The sequence below is a fragment of the Dipodomys spectabilis genome, unplaced genomic scaffold (genome assembly GCF_019054845.1).
Source record: "Dipodomys spectabilis isolate Male_0828 unplaced genomic scaffold, ASM1905484v1 ptg000002l, whole genome shotgun sequence".
Lineage (NCBI taxonomy): Eukaryota > Metazoa > Chordata > Mammalia > Rodentia > Heteromyidae > Dipodomys > Dipodomys spectabilis.
The window spans coordinates 5,014-32,661 of record NW_024870679.1 but is presented as its reverse complement, the minus strand read 5'-3'; the positions used below and the strand labels follow the sequence as shown (position 1 = coordinate 32,661).

General features: G+C 38.0%; 1 pseudogene; it reads right to left on the bottom strand.

The window, feature by feature from the left end:
* Window positions 1–1,754: 1,754 nt before the first annotated feature.
* LOC122108439 lies at window positions 1,755–27,648 on the bottom strand (annotated as a pseudogene).

The window sequence follows — 27,648 nt, the reverse complement described above, 5'->3', positions numbered from 1 at the left end:
TCTTTTTATTTGTAGAGGCCATGCAGTCATCTATTAGCTTATGGTTGGCCTCATCGCATTTTCTGATAACCCTATGCAGGGTGTCCAATTTTTCATTGAGCAGGTTTACCAACCATGCTTTTAATCTATCTTGAGCATTATCCTCTAGGTCATTCTAGGACTGCTCTCTAACTTGTTTATGTGGAGATGGTGTTTGGATTTATCGACTGGCCATGTTGCTTGTGTTTTGGTGGTTAGCTCTACCCATTTGGAGACAAGAACCACACTGGTGTGACAGTAAAAGTCTTTTTTTTTTTTTTTGGACCAAAGCCAACCTGATGCTGTGTAGATGTATAGATCTTAGGGGTTCAAAGTTATGTGTAGGTGTTTTCCTATTTAGCTCTCTTTTTCTTTGCATTGAGAGGGATATTGTGTCTTTGGGGTCAAGATTATGTATAGTTGCAACTTTTGAGACAACCTGGGTTTGGCTGATAAGTAGTCAGCTCCTTAGATTTAACAAGATGGGCCCCTTGTACTCAAAATAGTCAAATGGAACCAATTTTGTGGTCAAATATAGAACCAACTGTAAGTTGAGTCTGATATAAACCATTAGGGATCAATGGGCTGGAGCAGATGGAGAAGTGAAGAGTTAGGATTAGAGAGATATGAATTCAAATTCAGAAGAGAACTTGGGTATAATGATAGTAGAGGGGTAAGAACAGATTAGGAGAGGGATATATATAGTTAGTAGGAGAATATAGACCTTGTTACTAAGTATAAGAGGTGGAATTGAATTCGAAGAATTGTTATGTAGCTTAGAGATCCAGACCATGTTACCGAGTATAAGTGGTGGAAATGAATTCGAAGAAAGGTTATGTAGGGAGTAGATTAGAGATCCAGATGAAGGTAAGAAAAAGAAATTATATATAAGTGTATTTGGGAGACTTACTGATATTATTGGAGAATAGCTGAATCTATAATTATTGTTTACACATATAGAAGGAGACCTTAGCTTGTGTATAGAACTAGTCAGGGTAGCTCTGATGGTGTTGTAGTATAATGTGGAGAGAAAGTAGAAGAGAGTGAGAACAAAAGAAAGAAGGAAAAAATCCTTACAATTTAGGGGATTGAAAAATGAAAGAAAAAAATAATAATGACAAATAGAAGCTTTAAGTGGAATAGCAAATCCTAAATCACAATACACAGTAACACATAGAAATAAAAACAAACAACAAATGATCTGACCTAAAAACAAACAAAACAGCCTGGGAAGGTGGCTCAGTGGTAGAGTGGTTGCCTCACATGCATGAGGCCCTGAGTTTGACACCTCAGCACCACATAAGCAGAAAAAGGTGGAAATGGTGTTGTGGCTCAAGTGGTAGGGCACCAACCTTGAGCTGAAGTGCTGAGGTACAGTGCCCAGGCCAAGAGTTCAGCACCCACGACAGACCAAAAAAAAAAAAAACAAAACTAACAAAACTAAACACAAACAAAAAAAACCCTAAAGAATATATTTTTTGGGTTCTTTGAGGGAGCTTCAGTCTCCCTGTAGTCCTCAGAGCAGATTCCTGATAGAACCTTGTATGCCTTGTTGTAGTCCACCTTCCTTGTGGCTTGGTTGGGAGCAGATGGCCTCTTGATGGGGGAGGCTCCCTGCTATCTACAATCCCACTCTCAGACCTGGTGGATGGGAGTTTTGGGGGTTTCAGGTTTGTATGCTGCTATCAGAGGCCTGCAGCTGTATTCCCAGGCTTTCCATGGTAGCCACAGGAACCTTAGGAACAGAAGGTTTGTCCACGTTCTGTTCTGGTATGATCCCTCGCTTTTGGAATGGGGCTTGGGTCAGAGGGCTTTGAAATCCCACAGGGAATTGCCTTCCAGGGAGTGGACCCGGTTGGGTTACTCACAAGGTCTGTAGCTGCTGGTGTGCTGGACACAAAGCCTGTGCTGTGGTGGGTTGGATGGAGTTGGCAGGTTCTCATTGAGAGGATCTGGGTGTTGGCAGGTGCAGGTGGGGGGTGGCTCTGCTGATGCTGAAGGGTCTCCCCTGTGGTGGAGTGAGGAGACTTGGCACTGGGAGGAGCGCATCGGGGTTCATGCAGCACGCTGTTGTGGACTCTGGGGATAGGGGAGGTGGTAGCATGCTGGTCTGCAGCAGTGGCAGCTGGAGGTGTCAGGTGGCAGGCAGCCTTGGGTGTGGCTGCATGGGGCTCCCAGGTGCATTTGCAGAGATGACTGTAGCAGTTTGGTGGTGCCTCAGCTGTGAGTGCTTGGGGTCTCTCTATGGTTGTCTCTTATGTCAAGTTCCTTTCTGGCTTTTCAGTGAGTACTTTGCTCGAAAAAGTTATCTAGAATAACTAGTGTATTTGTTCTGAACAGTATCTAGCCATTAAAAAATAATTGGTAATCAAAAACAAATACATGGCATTAGGAGGTGGCAGGAGAGATAGCAATACATGTGTAGAATCATTTTTATAGTTCCAAGAAAGGATTAGTGATACCATAGTTCAAGAATCACACATGCAGAGGTTCCGGGAAGATGGCAGAGGAGAAGCAGGAATCTGAACAAGCTCCTGCATAGAAAGCAGTTTTAGAGTTCCAGTGAACAGTCCTAAGCCAGAGAATCACACCAAGTGTGCCATCACAGGACAGAGAGTTAGTCAAGAGAGGGGAAGCCAAGGCAAGGAGACACATCTGAGCGCTTGCCAGCAGCCGCCGCGGCGGCGGCAGGGTCGCGGCAGCGACCACCGCCGCGGTCATACCTGAGACACAGAAAGTCCGGGACGAAGGAGCCAGACGCAGCGGACAAGCGGATTCTACTCAACACCAGCAAGAACCGACAAGGAGCGGTCATCTTCATCCTGCAGTTTGCAGATCAGAGACGACCCAGGATCCAAGACTCGGCATGAGTAGAAGCCCGACGTCCTCACTCCTTCTCAGGGAGCAGAGGAGGGAAGGCCACCCCTCCCCCCCCCAGCACCGGTGATCTCCATCTTGGATACCGACAAAGCTCGGAGGAGCTGCCAGCTCCAACTCAGGCCTTGGAATAAAACGAGTCATTTAGCAGGTCACAAGAACTTAACGGTGAAGTGACCTCAAAGACTCAGTTCCATCCAGGGAAAAGTCACCCAGCATAGGCGCCAGCCATTGGAGTGGCTCTCCTCACTGTGTAACCAGAGCCAGAGGCTGCTCCTCCCTCTAGCATCCTCCACAATCAATTGAAAAATAGAAACCCTGAGAATAGCTCCAGGCTTGGCTCTGTGAGTTTTTTCACAAAATAGCCCCAGGGAAAAGCTACTGTTTGTTGAAAGGCCTCAACTCTACCCAGAACCTAGCCTCACCACTGCATCCCCCTCTTTTGTGATTGTCAAAGCAGATCACCCTCCCATTAAACTAACCTGGGAGGGGGATCTCAAAATCTTGGGCAAGGCAGAGCATTTTTCTGCCTGTTCGAACAAGCTGACTTAAGAAACCAATCAAGTCACAGGACCTCAAGCTGACCAGAGACTCCAACAAGATGCTGGTTACAGACAAAAGGGAGATACAGGATTCTTCCCACCCCTCCCCTTCTTCTTCTTTTTTTCTTTTTTTTTTCTTCTTATTTTTTTTTTTTTGGTACCTTATATATATATAAAACTGTTTTTTCCTTTTCTAAAACTTTTATTAATCTTTAATTTTTGCCTCTTTTGAAAAAATAATTGTTTTGCAGTAACTTTTTTTTCCTCTTATAATTTTTATTTTAGGAATACGTGAATGTGCGTTTTCCTTTCTTTTCTTGTCTTCTTTCTCTTTTTCTTTCTTTCTTAATTATATTTTTGTTTTTTGTCTAGCTCTACTGAAATTCTGATCTTTTCTTCTCCCTTTCCTATCCTTTCCACCTTTTCCTCTCTTTTGTTCTTCTTTATGTGACCTAACTCTTGCCCTGCACATCCTCAGATAAACCCTTAGTTAACTAGTAGACCCTATCCCCCATTGTGTACACACTTAATCCACAAATTTATTACTCAATTCAAAACCTCTGAGACTTAAATTTCTTAATAGCAGTACTACCTCTTTATACCTATATAATATTTTAAGAATTTTTTTAAGTTTTTCACATCTCCTCTATGTCCTTCGTCTTCTCTCAATATATTCACATTCCTCTCTAAATAGATGGCCTTTTAATCTCTATAATAAAATTAATTTTTACGTTTCTATTTTTTTTCTGGTCTCTTTTCATTCCCCTTTCCCTTTCTTCTTTTTCTCTCTGTCTCTACTTGCATCCTACCCAACCTATTTCCTGCATTGTGATTAGGACATAGTTAACTCTCCCTGTGCCTCCCCACACCAATCTAGTCCTATTTTTTACCCACATCTCTCCCTAACCCTAAAAATTTCTGGTTTTCCAAATTCTTCTCTGCGGTTTGAAGCCCATTAACATATAGTTGTTTGATGTTGAACAGATGTATCTGTTGAACTAGATTGTATCTGTAGACTATGGACTGTACAAATGCAAACTTTGGTTGATGGTTGCCTTAAGATAGTGTTCTAGCACAAAACTGGAGCTATTTTCATCTCAAATGGGCAGAGTAAGCCGGAAAAACACAAGAAAATGGCAAATTCAGGTATCTCTATTCCAATCTTGATAATCAGGGGTCAGAACAGATAATGAATAATCCAGAGGAGAGTTCCCAAATACCTCTACAAACACTGCTGGCAAACATGATATATGAGAAGTTTGACAACTTACAAAGGAGCGTGATAGGGAGAGCGTGTATGAGAGTGATAGGGAGAGAGAGGAGCCATCCCAGAAGTTTATACAGGAATATCATAAGCGTGAGGAAGCTACTCAAAAACTGATACAGGATTTGCGTGAACAACTTGAGAATACTCAAAGAGAAAGGGAGGAATAGCATGAGCAGGCTGAGAACACTCAAAAAGAACTGCAGGAATCGCACGAACGTGAGGAAAGAGAACTGAAGGAATCCCATGAACGGGAAGAAGCTAATCAAAGAGTAATACAGGAATTGAGAGACCAGGTAGAGAACACACAAAGATCACTAAAGGCATTCATGGAATCCATTAACAAAGAGTTGAAGGAAGTCAGGGAGACCACAAAGGGAATGCTGAATGGAACCCAACAGAAGGAATGGGAGTCCAAAGAAACCATAACCAATCAACTAAGTGATTTGAGAACAAACAATGAACACCAAATTCAGGAAGTAAAGCAATTCATACAAGACCTAAAACAGAGCTTCAACAAAGAACTTGAAGCCATCAAAGCTGACCAATTAGAAGGAAAAGAGATAAAAAAGTAGAGAGTCTTGACAGCAGGTTAGACCATGCAGAAGATCGAATCTCAGGGATTGAAGACAGCCTAGATATTATAGAGAAAGAACATACAACCATCCAAGACAAGTCCAAGAAATATGATAGATCTATCCAACACTTTGAAGACACCATCAGAAGGCCTAATCTAAGGATAATGGGTGTAGAGGAGCACCTGGAAACAGAAGTTAATGGTCTAGGAAATTTGTTTAACAGGATCCTAGCAGAGAACTTCCCAAACATGCAAAAAGATAGGCCTATTCAAATACAAGAAGCCTTTGGAACCCCAAATAGACCAGACGAGAATAGGACATTACACTGTCACATTATAATCCACACAGGATCAACTCAGACCAAGGAAAAGATACTTAAAGCTGTCAAGGAGAAAAGAGTAATCACCTATGAAGGGAAACCAATTAGAATCACCTCAGATTTCTCAGCAGAGACAATCAAAGCAATAAGAGCGTGGAATGATGTATGCCATGCCCTAAAAACAAACAACTATCAACCAAGAATACTGTACCCAGCTAAACTCTCCTTCATAACTGAAGGCCAAATAAAAACCTTCCATACCAAAGAAAAATTGAAACAATACATCTCCACCAAACCAGCCCTACAAAAGATTCTTAAAGATGTCCTACACATAGAAAACCAACAAGACCGCAATAAAGGCCAAGAAACTGCACCCAAACTGAGAATCCAAGAACCATAGGAAGAACCCAGTTTTTGCAGCCCCCAAGAAGATGGATAACATGGCAGGAACTCCCAAATACCTCTCAGTCCTATCTCTTAACGTTAACGGACTGAACTCTCCAATTAAGCGCCATAGACTGTCTAGTTGGATTAAACAAGACCCTTCTATCTGCTGCCTGCAGGAGTCACATCTTGCCCGTAAAAACAAACACATTTTCAATGTTAAAGGCTAGAACAAAATCTACCAAGCAAACGGCCCCGATAAACAGTCGGGAGTTGCAATCCTAATATCAGATAAAATAGACTTCAAATTAAAATTCGTGAGAAGAGATAAAGAAGGTTGCTACATACTAATTAAAGGACCTCTCCTTCAGGAGGATACTACAATTCTAAATATCTATTCTCCAAACAATGGAGCACCCAAATTTATCCAAGAAACACTACTTTCCCTCAAATCCCATATAGATCCAAAGACATTAATTGTTGGGGATTTTCACACACCACTCTCCCCACTAGATAGATCAACTTGGCAAAAACTCAACAGAGAAACCCCAGATCTAAACAGCTGCATAGATCAACTAGACTTAACAGACATCTACCAAACATTTCACCCAGCAGCATCAGAATACACATTTTTCTCAGCAGCACATGGAATGTTTTCTAAAATAGACCACATTTAGGCCACAAAGCAACTTGTCTAAATTCAGAAACATTGAAGTTATACCTTGCATTCTCTCTGAACACAAGGGAATAAAATTAGAACTCAACACCAAAAGCCACCAAAGAAAGTCCGATATCACATGGAGGCTGAACAACACACTGCTGAATCATGAGTGGGTCATGGAAGAGATTAGAAAGGAAATTCAAATGTTCATGCTATTCAACGAAAATGAACACACAAATTACCAGCTCCTCTGGGACACAGCAAAGTTAGTACTCAGAGGAAAGTTTATAGCTCTGAGCTCCTACATCAACAAATTGGAGAGATCTGAAACTAACAATTTAATGACACATCTAAACCTCCTGGAAAAAGACAGCAAGATAAACCCCAATCCAGTAGACGGAAAGAAATAATCAAAATTAAATCAGAATTAAATGAATTAGAATCCAAAAAAACTATAGAAAGAATCAACAAAACAAAGAGTTGGTTCTTCAAAAAACTTAACAAAATTGACAGACCCTTAGCAAATCTTATCAGAAAAAGAAGAGAACACACCCAAATTAATAAACTCAGAGATGAGAATGGAAACATCACCACGAAAACAACCAAGATTCAGAACATTATAAGGGAATACTTCTCAAAACTGTATGCTAATAAGTTTGAGAACTTGACAGAAATGGACCTCTTCCTAGCAAATATTGACATGCCAAAACTAAACCAAGATGAGGCAAACTATCTTAACAGGCCCATATCAAGCATTGAAATAGAAACAGCAATAAGAGACCTCCCAGCTAAGAAAAGTCCAGGACCAGATGGTTTTACAGCGGAATTTTACAAGGCCTTCAAAGCAGAGCTCACACCAATTCTCCTCCAACTCTTCAATGAAATTGAAAGAGAAAGCTCACTACTGAACACATTGTATGAAGCCATCATAACCCTCATCCCAAAACCAGGCAGGGACTCATCAAATAAAGGGAACTATAGACCCATTTCTTTGATGAACATTGATGCAAAACTTCTCAACAAAATTTTGGCCAATCGACTTCAACAATTCATCCAAAAAATCATACACCACGATCAAACAGGATTCATTTCAGGGATGCAAAGCTGGTTCAATATAGGCAAATCAATTAATATTATTCATCACATCAACAGGAGCAAGAATAAGAGCCACATGGTTATCTCAATAGATGCAGAAAAAGCATTCGACAAGATCCAACACCCCTTTATGATGAAGGTTTTGGAAAAATTAGGAATCCATGGAACATTCCTCAATACAATAAAGGCTGTATATGACAAACCTAGAGCCAGCATTATGCTCAATGGTGAAAAACTAAAGCCATTTCCCCTTAACTCAGGAACAAGACAAGGATGCCCACTCTCTCCACTTCTCTTCAATCTAGTATTAGAATGCCTAGCTACAGCAATAAGACAAGATGCAGACATAAAGGGGATCCAAATAGGAAAAGAAGAAATAAAACTCTCCCTCTTTGCAGATGACATGATCTTGTATTTAAAGAATCCCATAGACTCCACTCCCAAATTACTCAAGCTGATTCAAAACTTTCGCAAAGCAGCAGGGTATAAAATTAACCCCCAAAAATCAATGGCTTTTCTGTGTGCCAACAATGAGAAAAGTGTGGCTGAAATTAGGAAAGCAACTCTATTTGTAATAGCCCCACAAAAAATAAAATACCTAGGAATTAACTTAACTAAAGAAGTGAAGGACCTCTATGATGAAAACTTTAAAATCTTGAAAAAGGAAATCAACACAGAACTTAAAAAATGGCAAAACCTCCCATGCTCCTGGATTGGAAAGATTAACATTGTGAAAATGGCAATACTTCCCAAGGCTATCTACAAATTCAACGCAATACCTATCAAAATTCCACCCTCATTCTTCAAGGAAATAGAAGAGGCAATCCAAAAGTTCATATGGAACAATAAAAGACCCCGAATAGCAAAAACGTTCTTCAATGGAAAGAACAGTGCTGGGGGAATATCAATACCAAATTTCAAACTCTACTATAAAGCCATAGTAATCAAAACAGCTTGGTATTGGCATAAGAACAGACCTCAGGACCAATGGAATAGAATTGAAAACCCAGAAATGAACCTACAGACCTATAGCCATCTAATCTTCGATAAGGGAGCTAAAATAATAGAATGGAACAAAGACAGCCTCTTCAGTAAATGGTGCTGGCAAAATTGGTTAACTACATGTAGAAAACTAAAGCTAGATCCTTATATATCACCCTGCACAGAATCAACTCCAAATGGATCAAAGACCTTGAACTCAAAGCAGGCACTCTGAAAACATTACAGGATGGAATAGGAGAAACCCTATGTCTCCTTGGCTCAGGCAGAAATTTTCTGAATGGAGACCCGGAAACACAACAAATCAAAGAAACGTTGGACAAATGGGATTGCAGGAAGTTGCAGAGCTTCTGCAGGGCAAATGACATAGGTAGCGAGATGAATAGAAAGCCCACGGATTGGGAGGAGATCTTTACTAGCCATACAACAGACAAGGTTCTCATATCTAAAATATACTTGGAACTCAAAAAATTAAACCCCCCAACAACAAATCCTCAAAGAAACAACTGCCCAATAAATAAGTGGGCTAAAGACTTAAAGAGAAACTTCTCTGAAGAAGAAAGAAGGATGGCCAATAGACACATGAAGAAATGTTCAACATCCCTAGCCATAAAAGAAATGCAAATCAAAACAACATTGAGATATCACCTCACTCCAGATAGAACGGCAAAAATCAAGAACTCTAACAACAACAGATGCTGGAGGGGATGTGGACAGGAAAGAACCTTACTTCATTGTTGGTGGGAATGTAAACTTGTTCAACCACTTTGGAAAGCAGTATGGAGGTTCCTCAAAAGACTTCACATAGAACTCCCCTATGACCCAGCAATCCCACTTTTGGGCATTTACCCAAATGTTTACAAACAAGACCACACTACAGCTACCAGCACAACTATGTTTATTGCAGCATTATATACCATAGCTAAGATATGGAACCAACCCAGATGCCCCTCAGTAGATGAATGGATCAAGAAAATGTGGTATATATACACAATGGAATTCTATGCCTCCATCAGAAAGAATGACATTGCCCCATTTGTTAGGAAATGGAAAGACTTGGAAAAAATTATATTAAGTGAAGTAAGCCAGGCCCAAAGAAACACAGGTCCCATGGTTTCCCTTATTTGCAATATCTAGGATATGTATGAGTCAAGCGTAAAAGGTCAGATAATGTGATGTTAGGAAAACGAACGCTTAAATATGTATTTTAATGTTTTTTTTCTTTTATGCATGTGTTTCTAACGCATTTATAAGATTTTTTTTTGTTGCTTTGTATGTCCCTCCCCCACAGTGTAACCCCCGCTTTCACTATATTTGATGTCAGTATAACTAGTGGAGGAGATTCGGACAAACAAGTCCTTTAAGGATTCAGGTGGACCTGTTGCAACAATGAGAAGTACAAAATGTCATGTCAAAAACGAGCTTTACAATGTCGGTGTGGGGGGGGGAGTGGGGGAAGGATTGGGTGTGGGGGAATGGGGAGGCTGGGATGGGAGGTGAAGGGTAAACAAAGGAGGAGGCTGCAATGCTTGGTAAGAAATGTATGCATTATCCTGACCATGTAATTGTAACCCCTCTGTACAGTATGTTCTCAAATAAAACAAAATAAAATTAAAAAAAGAAAAGAATCACACATGCAGTTCAAGGTTTGAAGTAGGAGAACATAAAGAGGAACAGACTCTGGAAAAGACACAGTTTAGATATGAAAACTGGGCTATTCAAACAACTCGATAGACTGTGTGAAAAATCCTAGAATCCGAAAATAACATATGTAAATGACTCAAGTTTAGTTCATCAAAGTCCTCAGCAAAACAGCTGAGAGGGATCCAAAAACCTCTGAGTTGGACCTGAAGAGAATGTTTTCTTCTAATTCACTAACTTTATACAAATGGGGTAGGAATTCGAAAACCATTTGTAGTCATCATCCCAGGCTTTATAGAGAATACATATGGAAAGAAAGATTTGGATGCAGAAGTGTGCTTCTTCGGTTGTTGTGATAGCCACACTCTTCCTGTTGAACTGACTGGTGCCATTTTCCACAACATTAATAGTCCATCCTGTAAGCGGGATCATTTCAATCCCGCAAATGTTTGCTAATTTTTGTTTTCTGTTCTCATCTTTATTTCTTTTTGACTAAGTAGTAAGTGAGTATCATACTAAACATATACATGGCAGAAGAACCGTACTAATGCCTGACAGACAGGTATATCCAATTGTCTGCCAGAAAACATATGCCTTTGTATATATTTTGGCACAGGGGCAATCTACCACATAATTCTGAAGTGGAACACAGGCTTCTGCATTTAACCCTTTGATATAGAAGTGGACATCACATTACCACTTTCACCGGCAATGAGAAAGTAATTCCTGTTCTCCCAAATCTTTGCCAACCCAGGATCAAATCAAAACCAAAATTTGATATTCCTGGTAGATCTATAGTGGGCACTGGCATCTCAGAAATTTGTTTTGCACAACTCATTTGCAATGAAGCTTCAATTCCTTCTTACATATTTGCTCCATTATTTCAAGGTGGATGTCCTTTACAGAAATGATTTTTAAAATTACTATCCTTACTTTATTATCTAATGACATAACTCTGTAGATTTCTTTTTTGAAGCCTCTCCATAGTGTGGTTATTTATACCACACACACACACACACACACACACACAGACACACACACACACACACACACAGACACACCAATAGAGAGATTTTTAAATTTGTTGTGGCCAAATAAAATTTGAAATTCATTGCATACATGATTCTACAATACCTATACTCCTAGATTTTGTTTTTTACTCCTATGGAAATGTTCAGAGGCTGGTGCCACTACGCTATTTATGGGTTGGACTCTAGAACATGGTTGGAGCTCTTGCTCTCTAATTGATCCATCTTTTCATTTTCTAGAATTTCCTTGGTTGTTTCGTTCATACTTTTTCTTTTTATGATTATGTTTAAGTAGTTGTACAAAGGAGGAGTTTCTGAACAAAGTATATATTGATCAAATTCACCTTCCTTTATCTTATCCTTTTCTTGTCCTCCTTTTTTTTTTACCCCCTTCTCTTATTCTTTTTAGTTTTGTAGGTTATACATTACATTCTTGACTGCATTCTCCCTCTCTTCTCCTGTTGATTAATCTACCCCACGTCCCCTTCACCTCACCACTTTTGAGTACACAATTCTTGGGGTTTTATTTTGCTAAATTTTCAGTTTTGCCTGTCGAGGGAATTTTAATATTTGTAATCTGGCATATAAATATTAAAATATACTTCCTGAAAATTTGTGTTACATATTTCTTTAAATCACAGTATACTGACACATTGTCTTAGGAATCATCTACATTTGATCCTATCAATCTAAAATTAATATTTTAGTAATAATTTAAAGAGTTTTTCTGATTTTTATTCTACAGGACTTCATGTACCTTTTTAGGAAATACTTTTTGCTTAAAAATTTTTATTATTGTTAATTTTGATATATTACATAGGCTTGTATTTTCTTTCAGTAGGTTTTTTAATCAGCTTATTAGTTACAATAATATGTCTGATATTATGTTCAGGTTTTGTACAGCAGGCCCTGATATATTCAAGTTATTTTTTTATTTCCATTGAGATAATTAATAGTCTATATATTTTTGTTTTTAATATTTATAAACTCAATTTTTATTGTTGTTATTAAGGAGTTGTACAAATGGGTCAGAATTCCATAACTCAGGTTATGAGTACATGGGTTCTTGGGTAATGTTCCCCCTTTCTTCATTTTTGCCCTATTTTTCCTCTGGTCCCTACCCAAAATTACATTGTTCATTTTTAATATAATGTATGTTAAAGATAATGACAGCATTTGCTCATCATCCCTCCATTCCTGTGTCTCCTTATTGTTTTGACCTTTTTAAAAAAAGCATGAAATCAACTTAAAAATTAAGATTCAGACAAAAAATGGCCTTTTTATTTTCTTAAAAGAAATCTGGAGTCTATTTCATTGTGTAGGGTACCCCTTTCAAAAAGGCACCAACTAACTTAAGATAAGGATGTGGCCCTGCTATGAGAAGCACATCACCCAGCCCACCCAATAATATTCCACCCCATAGCTTCCCTTTCTTGGTTGTTTCAATCTCCTCTTTCAGTTTATGTATATCTGTACCAATATCTTCATATTTATTTTTAAATCCTTCTTTAAGCATTTCTTCTTGAATCTACAAAATGAAAAAGTAAACCTTGAAAATAAAACTTACTGAATATCAAGAGTTTTCCCTTAACAACCCTAGGAGCTAAGGATCTCTCTCTCTGTCTCTGTCTCTGTCTCTCTTTCCCCACACTCCAGGACCACAGTATTCTTTGACACATTTGTCTAATGTTTCCTTCTGATTCATGGGTAGTAAGAACATATGTGCTCCTAGCTCCTTGCGATTCTCTCAGGAAGGTGGGAGGAGCTGGCAAAGGCAGGCTCACAAGTATCCTAGTGATATATCCCAGGCCCCACCCAGACTCACCTTCAGCTTGTGTTCCAGCTTCTTTTCCTGATCTCTGATCAGATTCTCTCTTTTCCTTTCCATATTCTACTGTAATAGGGCCATATTTTCCTTGTAGCTTTTCTCTTGGGCCTCCATCTTTGCTGCTGCTCCTTCTGTTCCTGTCTTAGCACCTCCTTCTCCTTCTCAGCTGCTTCCTTTGCAGCCCGCTCAGCTATTACACATTGATTTTAGAGAAGAAAAACAACAAGAATCAAGCATTAACCCTAACCTCCTGGGATCAGAACCCAAACTGTCTCTGAATATTTCCAGCGAACAAACCCAGGCACCTGTGAGAATGACATGGAAATGTGCTGCCACACTGGCTATGATTAGACCTGACCTCTTGTTTTTCAGATTTAGCATCTTGTACATTCCAGTGTAGAACAGGAAGCTCCTTTCATAAAGATCTTCATGTCCATCAGTTGAGGTTTTCAGGAACCAACCCCCTCTTCTGAAAGTGTTACCTTGCCCAGTACCTGCTCTGGCCTTCTCTCCATCAGTGAGAGCTATGTCTGACTGTAGGATCAATTTTTCTATAGCATCCTGGGACTGCAGGAATGTCTGGAGAACCTCATTTGCCTAGGAGACCAATAAACAAGTGGAATATGTCAAACAACAAAAGTCTATTCTCTTGTTGCAGATATTATTTCCCTCTAAATCATGTAAAGTTTCAATTGTCTTCAAAAATCCTCTGTGTCTGTTCCTTCTTGAACCATAATAGCAAAGCCAATTTCTCTTGTAGTGGTTAGAAACATTTTATAGCAGCCTCTGCCCTAGCTCTCCAGCCTTTTTTATTCATTCATTGTGGGGCTTAAACTAATAGCCTGGCTGTAGTTCCTGATCTCTGTACTCAAAACTAGCACTCTACCATTTTGAACCACATTGCTACTTCTAGTCTTCTGGCGGTTAATTGGAGATAACAGTACCAGGTATTTTCTTGGTGGCTATGAACTGCAATCCTAAAATCTCAGCCTGCTGAGATTGTGGGGGGGGGGGAAGTGTGTGTGTGTGTGTGTGTGTGTATTTATTTATTTATTTATCTACACTAGCTAGGATTATAGGCATGAGACACCAGCAACCAGATTCAAGCCTTTTTTTTTCTTTTGCAACAGAGAAATCTATTGCTATTCCAGGATATCAATGAGATTTATATGTACCTAAAGTGTATGCTCTCTATCTGGGCACTGGTGCATCATGCCTTCAAATCATAACTAGTCACATACTAACATACAAGAGATCCTCATTTGAAACAAGCCCAGGCAGAAAAATCCTTGAGTTGCTATCTCCAAAATAACCAGCAGAGTGCCAAACAAAAAAACTTAGGTCCAATGACAGCACACTACCTGAGCAAGTAGGAATCCCTAGATTCAAAACCCAGTACCACAAAAATAAACAATATATCCCTACATTCTATTCTTCTACCAAGATACTTGCATTCTTTGATTTAAAATACAAGGAATCCTCTGATAATTCATCTTGACCTTCATTCTACTCTTGGAGAAATCTTTCCTGAGCTAACTCCAGAGTTCTGTAATGCTATCTAGCAGTTTTCCCGAGTACAAGCTCTAGGAATTTACAACTTATTAGCTTCCCTATGCCTCATATTTCTCAACTACAAAACTTGGATAACACTAGTAGTAATTTATAGGATATTTCTGAAATTTAAATTATACGTGTCCCAGTAGTCTGAAATTACAGGTTACTGAATATTTATGATACAAATTAGTGTATTGAATTTGAGACCTAGTGGTGCATACTTCTAATCATAGCATTGAGGAGGCTGAAGTGGAAATGATATGAGTTGGAACCAGCCTTAAGCTACATGAAACACCTTGAGTTAAATCAAACAAAAAGAAAAAACCCAAAATGAAACATTAAATATGATTTTGAATATGTGTTAGCATTTTAACAGTAATATTGTTACCATATTAATCCCACCATTATTTTGTACTTGGTGTTCATGCCAGCATGACATACCTTATCTTGTTAAATTCAATTTACTATTTGTATCTGAGGCAAGACTATCAGTTTCTTGTGAATAGAACAAAGGGTATCTTTAATTTTCAAATCTCATCAACTTAATTAAGAAATAATTGCATGGTTTGATCTAGGAAAAAATTCCTACTCTATCTGGCAGTTTCTGGAATTAACTGGAAGAATAATTAATTGTAGATATGGAAGGAAAAATGCAGATTTTCTTCTCACAGATGATTCTGTGTTCTTTAATACTGAGATTGCCATGCAGGTACAGATGGCTCACGCCTGTAATCCTAGGTACTCAGGAGGCTGAAATCAGAGGATCACGGTTCAAAGCCTTCCAGGGCAGGAAAGTCCATGAGATCATTATCTCCACTAGAAAAACATCCACTAGAAAACTAGAACTGGCGCTGTGGTTCAAGCCGTAGAGCAATTGCCTTGAGCTGAAGAGGGCAGGGACAGAGACCAAACCCAGAGTTCAAGCCCCACAACTAAAAAAATATAAATAAAGAAAGAAACAAATAAATACATAAATGAGATTCTCTGACTAACTGCAATTCATCCCCTTATTCCTCACCGTTTCCCCTTTCCTGGGAACTAGTTTGTAGTGCTCAACCTTCTTCTTGCCTTCCAAGTAGCAATTATGCCCTCCAGGTATAGAGAAAGTGCCATTGGAAATTCTTTCCATTAAAGACTGGGAAATTTTCTTCAGCTCCTTCTGGCAGTATTTGCCAGATGCATCTTCATTCTGCAGAATGAAATCTTCCTTCTTTCTCTCTATGGTGTTCTGTTAAGACGATAGGAAGACAGTACAATGAAGGCATTAGAAAGAAATTCTATGGTGATCTTCATGGAAGAAGTAAGGTGAAGGCCTCGGAGCACATGGGGACAGGGGACGGAGCCATTACCACTTCTGAAAACTGAGTAATATTGGTAAGTCCCTGAACATTCTAAGAGCCAGGCTCATTCTCTGTAAAATGATGGGATTCAATAACAGGCCCCAAACAATTCTTTCAACAGCCCAGTGATGAACAACAATAAAGCCATAAAAGAAGCTATAGCAAGTGAATGTGTCTAAAAGGAGATTAAGCTCAGGATGTGTGTTGCAAGGATGAAAAAGAATGCCTTAAAAATTTTGCAATATTTCTGAAGTTTCTCATATGTTCATGGTTTGGGAACCATTTGTTAATTCTTGCAATGTGCACATAAGAGTGTGAAGTGCTTTTATCCTGACAGCAACTTGATTGCAGAGTCTGAAGTTGTGAACTCATTTGGGTGCCCTGAGCAGAGCACTTGTTCGCTTATCCAACATCCACACACTATACTATTGATAAACAGGACTGTATGGCATATATATGTGTGTATGTATGTATATATATATATATATATATATATATATCAACTGTATGTTATAAGCATAAGATTGCATATGGCATACAGAACTATATGCCATATGTATACAATGGTATGGAATAAATATACAAATGCACATTTTTTAATACTGTTCCTGAGGTTTGAACTCAGGGCCTGGGCTCTGTTCCTGAGCTTTTTACTCAAGGCTAGCACCATTTGAGTCACTTCTGGACTTTGGTTGTTTAATTGAAGACAAGAGTATCATGGGCTTTCCTACCCAGATTGGCTTTAAACCATGATCTCAGATCTCAGTCTTCTGAGTAGATAAGATTACTGCATGAGCCACTGGGGCCTGGGTTTTTTGCTTGCCAACCTTATTATAATTTATTATACAACAATAAAAGATAAATGTCTGGTACCCATCAGCCTGTAGGAATCCTCTCACTCATAAAATTCCAGGCTCCTAAATGTACAGATAGGAAATGATCAATAGGATTAAAACAATGAGCATAAGCATTGTGTCAAAAGGGGAAGACTTCATGAAAGACAGACGAGTAGCAGATATTGTACCATTAGATCCATTTGAAACTCCCTCTTGTCATCCTTGAATGATAACTCCATGAAGACTGCGATGGCTTCTCTCTCACAGGCTGCATGCACATCCAACAGCTCCTGGAGGTCCTCAGTGGGGAGCCTCAATTGCTGAGCAATGTGCTGGCTGTAGTGGTCAGCTGCCTTCTGCACAGCTGCTGAGTTCTCACGCTGGGCCAGGGTAGTCACAGCGTTCTCCAAACATGGCAGTGCTCCACTGTTGATAGCACTGACATAAGTCTCCACCAGAGTCCCCAGTCCTGGATGAGCCCAATAATTTAAGGATAAACGTCAAGCTACACTTCTATTTTATTCTAAAATTAGCATTGTGAAAAACATTAAGACTTTAAACAACTTTCACACTCTTTCTGGTGATATCATGGCTTCAACACAGGGCTTCAAGCTCACTAAGCAAGTGCTATATGAATAGAACCACACCACCAACACTTTTTGCTTTTTTCCCAGGCTTGTGTCTTGAACTCGGGGCCTGGGCAATATCCCTGAGCTTCTTTCGCTCAAGGCTATCACTCTACCTGTTGAGCCACAGAGCTACTTCTGCCTTTTTCTGTTTATGTTGTACTGAGGAATCAAACCCAGGGCTTCATGCATGCTAGGCAAGAACTCTGCCACTCCACCACATTCCTAGCCCCACTTTTGCTTCTGATATTATTTTAAGGATAGCATCCTTTGTATATACCTGTGCTGTCATGAATTGTGAGCCTCCTTTTTATGCTTTTTGCATATCTGTTTACCCGGCACAAGCCACCATGCCTACTTACTGATTGAGGTAGCTTCTTGCTATTTTTTTGCCCTAGATAACTTTAATTTATTATCTTCCCAATCACTGTCTCCTGAGTAGCGGATATGAAATTCCCTTATCCTATTTGACAAAGTCTATTTCTTCTGGCAGCACTGCTTTTTCCTATTCATTTTTTTCTTACAGGCTCTTAATTCACACATTATAATTCAAATCACTAATAACCACCAATATGATCAATGTATTCTGTCTAGAGAATTCCATATAAAGTTAAAAAAAGAGCAGATTACACAGGCAAAATGAATTAAGTTTACAAATGTAATAAATTGTCTAACTTTTGGGACCCAAGTCTAAATAGGAATGAAAATCTGGTGCAAGTTAATTTAAGAAGAACTTTATGACAGAACTTAACATTATGTGTGCATGTTGTCCACATCCTGAAAAAATTCTGTATCTAAAATTTAACTGAATTTTGATTTTAAACCCCCAATGAACCTTTAGGAACTAGGCATCTTATATGGTTCATAGTTTAAATTCACAATATATTTTTCTATCCACACAGAACACTTTCCCAAGTGACGTAATCTAAAACACAGGAATTAACCTTTAGCATCAGTTGGCTCTTATATGATCAGTGGATTCGTTTCTTAAGATATATTCTTTCTCCCCTGGGTCTCCTTGGCTCAGGCCGAAATTTTCTGAATAGAGACCCGGAAACACAACAAATCAAAGAAAGGCTGGACAAATGGGATTGTATAAGGTTGCAGAGCTTCTGCAGGGCAAATGACATAGCTAGCAAGATCAATAGAAAGCCCACGGACTGGGAGAAGATCTTTACTAGCCATACAACGTACAAGGGTCTCATATCTAAAATATACTTGGAACTCAAAAAATTAAACCACCCAACAACAAATCCTCAAAGAAACAACTGCCCAATAAGTACGTGGGCGAAAGACTTAAAGAGAAGCTTCTCTGAAGAAGAAAGAAGGATGGCCAATAGACACATGAAGAAATGTTCAACATCCCTAGCCATAAAAGAAATGCAAATCAAAACAACATTGAGATATCACCTCACTCCAGTTAGAAGGGCAAAAATCAAGAACTCTAACAACAACAGATGCTGGAGGGGATGTGGACAGAAAGGAATCTTACTTCATTGTTGGTGGGAATGTAAACTTGTTCAACCACTTTGGAAAGCAGTATGGAGGTTCCTCAAAAGACTCCACATAGAGCTCCCCAATGACCCAGCAATCCCACTTTGGGGCATTTACCCAAATGATCACAAACAAGGCCACACTAAAGCTACCAGCACAACTATGTTTATTGCAGCATTATTTACCATAGCTAAGACGTGGAACCAACCCAGATGCCCCTCAGTAGATGAATGGATCAAGAAGATGTGGTATATATACACAATGGAATTCTATGCCTCCATCAGAAAGAATGACATTTCCCCATTTGTTAGGAAATGGAAAGGCTTGGAAAAAAATTATATTAAGTGAAGTAAGCCAGGCCCAAAGAAACATAGGTCCCATGGTTTCCCTTATTTGCAATATCTAGTATAGGTATGAGTCAAGCGGAAAAAGTCAGATAATGTGATGTTAGGAAAACGAAACCTCAAATATGTATTTTAATCTTTTTGTTTCTTTCATGCATGTGTTTCTAACGCATTTATAAGATTATTTCTTTGTTGCTTTGTATGTCCCTCCTCCACAGTGTAACCCCCGCTTTCACTATATTTGATGTCAGTATAACATGTGGAGGAGATGGGGACAAACAAGTCGTTTAAGGATTCAGGTGGACCTGTTGCAACAATGAGAAGTACAAAATGTCATGTCAAAACCAGCTTTACAATGTCGGTGGTGGGGGGTGGGGGGGTATGATTGGGTGGGAGGGAGGGGGGAGGCTGGGAAGGGAGGTGAAGGGTAAACAAAGGAGGAGGCTGCAATGCTTGGTAAGAAATGTATGCATTATCCTGCCCATGTAATTGTAACCCCTCTGTACAGTATGTTCTCAAATAAAATAAAATAAAATTAAAAAAAAAAAAAGATATATTCTTTCTCAATAAAGCTCCATGTAGACAAAAAATAATTAGGAAAGATGAAATTACATGAAGCATGAAGTACTATTTTTCTATACACTTAACAAATGCAAAAATGTAATCAAAGCATTACTTAAGGTAATAAAGAAGAGAGGTGCATCCAGGAGCAAAGAAGACTCACGTTTCCCAGTGACAATATTTTCCTCTCTCAAGTTCTTGGGTTTTGCATTGGCAAAGATGTAGGAGCAATAGTTTTTGGATGGCACTTCGAAATTGCATTCCAGCTGGTCTTCTGGCAAGTCTTCAATATGAATTAAGAGTTCCTTTTCTTTTGTAGGTCGATCAAAGACAAAACATTTGCGTTTTGGAAAGAAATGCGAATGCACTCCTTAGGCAAGTTGGCATTTCGAATTTTCTGATTCTTCCCTATAAAAAATAAAAGGAATACAGTGAAAGCAGGCGTTATACCATGGGGGAGGGACATACAAAGCAACAAAGAAATCATCTTATAAATATGTTAGAAACCATCACAAGAAAGAAAAAAAATTGAATCCTTATCTTGGGGTTCATTTCACCTAACATCAACTTGTCTGACAGTTTCTGCTTGTCTCAGTCATAAACTAGTTATTGGGGGGTGGTGTGGGCTTGTGTGGATAAGGGAAAGGGGAAGGGATGGGAAGGTGAAACAAAGGAGGAGGCAACAATGCTTGATAAGAAATGTACTCATTACCTTGCTCATGTAATTGTAACCCCTCTGTATTTTCACAATAAATTTTAACAATAAAAAAAAAATAATAGGAAAGGAAAAAAGAGATAATGGATATAACAAACTGTCAGTGAAAAATGCAGTCATATATGAATAATATAGAGTAGCGAGCCCTAATTGTAACAGTTATAAATGAAAGTCGATCTCTAAGAAAAATTAAGATACTTGTCTATAGACAACACACAAATTCAATAACACATTTTCAACATTTACAGTAAAAAAATTAAAGGGGAAAAATTGATCATTGGAAGGACAGTCCTCAGGCAAGTGGCTGAGTATTTTCATTGCCAGTGATTTTTTACATCACTGTCTTAAATTGCAAACCAACCTTGTGCACAGAGGCAAAAGGAAACAAGTAATTGAAGATTAGGCATCTATCTGTCCACAGAAGTTGGAAATTGATTAGTATCCCTAGTTCTGGCAAAACTCTCCTGAGTTAAGAGTTTAACTAGTGAGTATTGAAGCAAAATGGTTACAAGCAGTTTTCTGATTCTATTCTATCTTTGTCAGAAATGAAATCTAAGACATAAAATAAAATTATACCAGCAAAGGGTAAGATGCTACTGGAAAAAATGCTAGAAAGAAGATGCATAATATTCAAGTCAAAGAAGATGCATAATATTCAAGTCAGAACAGAAAAGCTGTTAGAAATATACAAATACTTATATCTGTATATATGTATACACACTCACAAGTGTAAGTACATACCACAAATTGCTTAAAGACTACTTTCACTGAAAATTTTGAAGAGTAAAATTAACTTAGACATATTATGGATATCTCTTCATTCTCTAAATTAATCTATAAGGATTTTCAGAGACAATGTGAACAACTAGAGCATTGATCAATAAGCATTTTGTTTTTTCCCATCCCCTCCCCAAATTAGAGAAGTGTACATACAAGATGCAGAGCACGGACATCAAATACAGTGAGAACAGCCATATACTGTGGGGCAGGAACATGCAAAAAAAATCACACGGTACATTATAACTATGTTAGAAACAATAGCAAGAAAATAAAAACCACTTTGTACAAGACACTATGTTGAAAAACAAACTTCACAATTTAGGAGGTGTGGGGGAGTGTGGAGGTAGATGAGTGTTGTTGTGGAGGTGGGAGGGAAGGGATTGTAGGGGGAAAAAAAGGAGGAGGCAACAATGCTTGATAAGAAATGTACTCATTACCTTACTCATGTAACTGCACTATACAACATTTGTACAATAAAAAACGTATAAAAATAAAAAAGAATTGATCAATAAATGTTGGAAGACTGAATAAAATAATATCTAAAAATATTGATAGTTTTTTCAAGTGCCCCAAACAATCTACTTTGATAATATGCACATTTAACAACTTTGAAATATATAATTCATTAAGTATAAGGGTGACAAATGAAGAGAGTGATAATATAGGGAACATAACTAAACGATTGACAGCCTTATTCAAAAGAAATATCAGGGATTATACTTAAGAATTCACTGCACAGTATTCTTCCATTGAGGAACATCAATGAGCTAGATACTAGTAAAATACAATGTGGTAAACAATTTGATTTAAAATTGATCCATTTTATCACATGTAATTCTATACTAACCAAATTTACATTTTGTCACATGAAGCACTTACTTTAAAAACTTACTAGGAAGTAGAGCTGTGGCTTAAGTGGTAGAGCATTCCACTAGAGCTGAAGAGCTCAGGGACAGTGCCCAGGCCTAGATCAAGCCCCATGACCAACAAAAAAACAAACAAAAAAACCCAAAATTAATAAAGGGACCTTTCAACATTATAGGATGGATTATAATAGGGATAATTTTTCATGATGTTAATGGGCCTTAAATAATTTGATCCAGTATTTGTGCCCATTCTAGTGATTTTATATTCCACTTGAAAATTTTCAAGTGAAAATGCTAGAACAAGCATAGAAGTGTCTGTGCACTTACTAATTGTTCAGATGAAAAACCAAAGCATTTTCTAAAACATATTTGGTGAATATTTTATTTGTATATGGTTCCGTTGATGAACTATTTCACTACAACATGTTATTTTAAATGTTCAGGTACAACATATTAGAAAGAATTATTGGTTTTTATTTTGAAACTTCAAGTTCTATGACATATCATATATGAGAACTGATAGAAATCTGTAAAACATTGGCTTACATGTAGTATTTCATAAAATGGTCTATTGAAGTATATTTAACTTTTTTAAATATGAGAATTGTTGTCATAAATGATACTAGAGGACTATAAAGTGGAAATGGACATTACATTTTTTGAAATGTAATTTTTAAGAGTAAAAATGTATTTTTTTAAATAAAGTCATATTTTTTTTTCTTCAAATCAATATGCACAGAGTTTTACTGAGGACTAATACATCTCTCCACACACACTTATGAAGAAACGCTGTATTTAAGAAAGCTGAAGGTTATCAACAATCTGACAATCTTGGTGATTTCAAGTTCCATGTACAATGTAGACCCAAAACCTTGGCTTGCAAATCCTGAGTATATCAAGTGTTCTTCAGTCTTCTATCTCAAGAATACATCCTTGGTTTTTTCTTTCCTTTCTTTTCTTTTCTTTTCTTTTTTTTTTTAATTTAATTTAATTTTATTTGTGAACATACTGTACAGAGGAGTTACAGTTACATGGGCAGGATAATGCGTACATTTCTTACCAAGCATTGCAGCCTCCTCCTTTGTTTATCCTTCACATCCCTTCCCAGCCTCCCCCCTCCCCCCCAATCCCAATCCTTCTCCTTCCCCCCCACCCCCGCACCAACGTTGTAAAGCTCGTTTTGGACATGACAACTTGTACTTCTCATTGTTGCAACAGGTCCACCTGTATCCTTAAACAAATGGTTTTTCCCCATCTCCTCCACAAGTTATACTGACATCAAATATAGTGAAAGCAGGGGTTATACTGTGGAGGAGGGACATACAAAGCAACAAAGAGATAATCTTATAAATGTGTTAGAAACACATGCATGAAAGAAAAAAAACATTAAAATACACATCTAAGGGTTCATTTTCCTGACATCACATTATCTGACCTTTTCTACTTGACTCATACATATACTAGATATTACAAATAAGGGAAACCATGGGACCTACGTTTCTTTGGGCCTGGCTTACTTCACTTAATATAATTTTTTCCAAGTTTTTCCATTTCCTAACAAATGGGGCAATGTCATTCTTTCTGATGGAGGCATAGAATTCCATTGTGTATATATACCACATTTTCTTGATCCATTCATCTACTGAGGGGCATCTGGGTTGGTTCCATATCTTAGCTATGGTAAATAATGCTGCAATAAACATAGTTGTGCTGGTAGCTTTAGTGTGGTCTTGTTTGTAAACATTAGGGTAAATGCCCAAAAGTGGGATTGCTGGGTTAAAGTCATATTTTTTAAAACTAATCAGTGGCCTTTCAAATATTAGTGTATCATATTGTAGCACAATCCAATCTCAAATAAGCATGCACATCCAATGCAGATTAAAAGGGTTTAGCATATACCATAACCCTACTGAACCCTTCCCCTTCCCGAGCCTCCCTCTGGTACCTGGAATAAGCTTTAAGGCATTCTCTAGATATTCATCCTCTGTGATGGGCTGGTCATCTAACTTCAGCTCCAGAATGAAATCCCGAACAACCCAAACAAAGTCTGGAAAAAAACTCACAAATTCATCAGAGTCATCCATTTCATCAGACTTCTTAGTGGACTTTGCCTTGATTAGCTCTGTTAGTTCAGTTACATAGCTGGGATCTTAGCTAAGGAATGAAAAGCACCATACATCATAAACAAGTTTCAGATCTCACCCACAAACCCATTGATAACATTCCATTTGGTGTAATGTACCCTTTCTCAACCAGGAAAACTGAGTCATTTAAAGAAACAGGGTTAGTTGTCATTTTCCTAAACTCAATACAGCATGACTATTCTTTTCCAGGAAGGACACTGCAGCTGCTCCAGTGCTTGCTGGTTGATAATTCCTATGCTGTTGTAGACAAAGGTGCTGCTGAGTAGAACAGACAAGGCAAAGATCCCCGAGTCATTCTTAGGATCACCCTAGAAAGCACATGAGAGCAAGGACAGAGAAGTCTACTTGTTTCATTCTTTCATTTATTGTTTATTTAGGACTACAGTTCAAATAGAGAATACAAAGAAAAAAAGTTTATGAAAATATCATTAGTTAATACTTGCTTTTCATTAACAGTGACCTTCCTCAGTCCTTGGTTTCCTTAGAGTGAATGATATTGTCAATGTGCATAAAATATTCTCTATAGCAACTATATATGTTCATATACATTGTATATAAACAAATACAACATATATGCATCTATATGCACATATGTATCCCAGATGATCATCTCTGACAATAATTCATGAAAATTTTATTGTGTGAGAAAAAATTGACCATTTTAGTAAAAAGGAAAAAATCCTTTGCAGCTTCACACATGTGAATGTCTCACTGGAATAATAGCTGTTGTTTCAATCTGCTTCATTTATTTTAAAAGCTGATAGAATGTGTAAGTAGAGATTAAAAGAACACACACATTGTAAAACCAATAGTAGACAAATGAGAAATATTATAAAGTATAAGTCATATATATGTATCACATAGTCATATGATTTGGCTGAAGCAGTGAGCATGTGTAAAGGGCTGAAAGATAAAGCAGAAACAAGATTAAGGATGAGATGGACCCTGAAGTATAGAAAAATAGAACTATGTACTACTCAACTCCCACCAAATTACAAAGGAAGTGAGTAATTCTAGACAAAAGCAATTTGTACTATGGTATTAGATTCAAAGTACTCTTGGCCTCATAAGTGAGTGCTGAGAGTCCATACCCCTAGGAAATAGTCTCTGACCTATAGAGTTCAGATTTATGGCCACTTCTGGACATTTATAGCACCTGTACTGGTTATACAAAATGTGTATTGGCTCCTGAACTAGGTCCTTACCTTTTACTGATGGATCTATAGAATATAGGATAGGAACTTAGAATTGATATCATTAGTGAATATTTACTACTTTGTATAGTACTCTCAGCTGCAGAGAAAATTTCACCATAACATGACAACAAACTGAAAGAACTCTCAATATCCAAAGATGCAACAAAGCAAAAACAAGGTATAAGGGACCAGAGTCCAGCTCAGTGGTAAGCATATAACTAGAATGTATGCAAGGCTCTTCTTTGGTCATTCCCCAATACCTTCCAGAAAACCATAAATCAAAGCATAAATAGACTTTCGTCTATGCTAATATGAATGATTGAGTAAATGAGCAGCTGACAGAGTAGAGGAAAATTCTTCAGTACGGAAGATCTCCAATAGCACATGTACATGCTCCTGGGTCTGAGGCAGAATTTAATGTCACTACCATCTCACGTTAAGATGTCTATACTAGATTAAGGTGGTAGCACATTGGTAGAACATTGTCTAAGATGTACAAAAGCCTGATTTAGATGACTAGGACTAAGAAAAGAACAAAGAATGGGTAGACTTAGTGACACATTTCCAAAAAACAGAGTCAGAAAAAGGGGGAAAGTTTTTAAAAAGAATATTAATAACTCAAAATATTAGAGTTAATCAGAGTAATGCAAAGAGACAATTTAGCCTTAATTCATAACTGGATTTGTAGTTGTAGGAATCGAACTAAGCAATAGAAATTGAATTAAGGTGACATATGGTAAGTTAAGAAATAGAACCAAAAGAATTCTCCATGATTTTGATTTACCTTCTCCACATCACCCAGACCCTCAGTGTCCAGAAGGACCAAGGTGAAATTTGGTTTCCTTGGGTGAGTCACACACCACATCCAGATGCCTTCTGTTTGAGACCTCACTGTACTGCCCAGATGGAAACCTGAAACCAAATAGAAAAAGATTAATATAGCTGTGTTTTAAGTTCTGAGACTATCATACTGTGAGAGTCTGTCCTTTAAAATAAATGAACGAGAAGAGAAGATATAAAATATAATGAAGGGAAACTTCATAGGCAAAGCATTGATAGAACTAGCGACAGATTTTTGGAAATCAAGAAGGAGCAAATAAAATGACCTTATTTGAGGAAATAACTCACACTGGTCAAGATGCACTGCAATCATGAACTGCTCAGTTGAATGATAACGCCTTTGTGTAATGACTTGAAGATAATAAAATTTAAAAATTAATAAAATATCACAAAAATCACCCGGCACTTAACAAAATGAGAAATACACATGACAGTATGGGAAACAATTTTTCTACATTATTTATATGGTTTATAGGCCTTATAAAATTATTAAAAATTATAAAGCATCATTTTTTGCAAGAAAATGCAATTCTTACTGCTTTCCTAATATCTCACAACTTTCCTTTATTTCACTTTTATAAACAAAGGATACTGGATGACATCTGCATTGATTCTACAGTCTTAACGAAATTATGTCAGTGGGAGGAAGGAAATAATCAAAGGAACTGAGGAGGTAAGATTGGATTGCACCAGAATACTCTTCTTATAGGTCCCTAAATAGAATAAGGAAAATTCCTGTTTTGTAAAGGAGTAGGGTGATTTCTTATGAGTATGGATTTAAAATGATAAGCTTTCATGTCAATCTTAATAAAGATTGGATGTTTTTCCCTTATCAGGAGTCAGATTCTTCTTGATGGTACAACAAGCATGATTACCATGCATTATCAATGATCCCAGCATATGGCTCCTGTCCTAAGAAAACACTCACCTTGGTTGTGTCCTGCTAGGCGTTTCATCAGGTAGGATTTTCCTGTACCATACATTCCTACCATGGCCACCACCACCACAGGCTTTGTAATCGCTTCAAGAACCTTAATTGCCTTGGGGTTCACCATCAGCTGCTCTTTCTCATTTTCCACTAGACAAATGGGGGCCATCACAGTGGATTCTGATGCCAT